We start from the raw sequence: 2,064 nt of genomic DNA on the forward strand, positions 1-2,064 counted from the left end.
TTTTACGATGATTTTTCACGGAGTTACCGTCAGTCAAAGTTGACCAATTTTTGCATAAAATTTTTCTATGCCATATTTCTTTTGAGCAGTGTATATTTCATTCTTTTATTATTTTATATTTTATAAATTGTTCATTTTTTGTAATAAAATATATTTTAACTCAAATATGATTTATTCATTTCATTTCACATAAACTTGTTTCAAAATTGGCGGCTTGCAATGCCGCTCACATCTGGTTGGTTGAAATATACCAAGTTACCGCCCATCTCTCTCCCTGATGCGCAATGCTTCACCTTGTAATATTTCCACCATGGAGTCACTCTGTGAACAGTTCTCGTAGCAGCAACATTGCGGTCAGTCAGTCAGTGAATAGCTCGGGTCGCGATAGCGTGCTCGTGCTCGTGCTACCCGGGAGAGGAGTCATCCGGGTATTCGGGACCGTTCACGGCGACGTAGCGACACCGTACCCGGACAACCCGAGGGCTTGCCCACGCGGACTCTGCGCCAGTCGACCTTCCTCTCTTTGCGAGCGATCTGTTACAGCGAACTCAATCCATAGTAAGCGTATCTCATTTTCTTCTAACCCCCTTTTGTCATTTCTCTGTTTCGCTTCGCGATCCGTTTGTGCGTTACACTTTTGCATTTCTATTGCGTTCGTTTCGTGATTCGGTTGTGCGTTGCATTATTTCATTCTATTTCTGTTTCGCTTCGCGATCCGTTTGTGCGTTACACTCTTGCATTTTTATTGCGTTCGTTTCGTGATTCGGTTGTGCGTTGCATTATTTCATTTTACATTAAGTCTTACGTAACCTCGGCTGACATTGCGTCAGCATCTACTAAATCATAGATACGTCTTTCTAGTATTTTCTTTTATAATCTAGAGTTACAATATAATACTTAACCTTATTCGCCACGCGCCCAGTTGAATACTTTATCCCTTGCAATACCTTATTCTTTTAATTATTATCCGTCGCGTTTCAACCAGCGTGAAGGCATCTCTCGCCACGCGCTCAGTTGAACGCTACATCCTTTCTCACACCTATACAAACTATCCAAGTACGCTACCAGCGTGAAGGCCTTATTCGCCACGCGCCCGGTGGAATACTTATACCTACCCAAAATCTCTTTGAGTGAAAGACCAGCTAGAAAGTAAGTCTGCTCGGTTGGAAGCTCAACCCTTACCATAACCCTCTAGTACTCAATTAGCGTGAAGGCATTATTCGCCACGCGCCCAGTTGAATACTTATCCCTCCAATTAATCCGTGTCCAAGCAATCGGCCAGCTAGAAAGTAAGCCTGCTCGGTCGAACGCTTATTCCATCCTTACTCTTAAGTCTATGGCCAGCTAGAAAGTAAGCCTGCTCGGTCAGAAACTTAATCTATCCAAAATATTTCTATATTCAATTGACAAGAACCTGTGTTCCGTCAACCCCGCAATTGAATACTTCCTCTCTCGCCTTTCCTTATATAAGTTATCTGCCAGCTAGAAAGTAAGCTTGCTCGGTCGGATGCTTATTTCCTATCAATCTCTCAGTGTTTTACCAGCGTGAAGGCCTTATTCGCCACGCGCCTAGTGGAATACTTAATCCTTTTCAATAATTACCCGAATATTTAACCAGCGTGAAGGCCTTATTCGCCACGCGCCCAGTGGAACATCCCTCCAGTGCTTTAGCGCGCAACGCCCAGAGCACTAAACCTTTAATAACTCACGTTATCTTTTACAATCATTCTTCTGTGTCTAGTCTTTACTAATTCTTACTATTAAACCTTATACCTCCCTTTGTGTAATCATTAATAATACTCTACCTACGGCTTTGTTTAATCTGTATTTATATGTGTTAATAAATCATACATACCTTTGGTCTCCTTTATTTACCCTTCCGCAAAAGACTGCTCCCGCCACCCGGGTAAAGTCGGCTTGGCAGATTGACCCAAAAGAAAGGGGAGCAACTCCTGGAACGTTCCGAGGAAACGTTATCAGGAGGACAACAAACGTAACGTCTCGGGAGAAAGAGCAATAATTAACATCACCGTTTGCAAAAACCCGGACGTAACACTAACTTCG

The sequence above is a fragment of the Vollenhovia emeryi genome, unplaced genomic scaffold (genome assembly GCF_000949405.1).
Source record: "Vollenhovia emeryi isolate VEMERY1.0 unplaced genomic scaffold, V.emery_V1.0 DF939703.1, whole genome shotgun sequence".
Lineage (NCBI taxonomy): Eukaryota > Metazoa > Arthropoda > Insecta > Hymenoptera > Formicidae > Vollenhovia > Vollenhovia emeryi.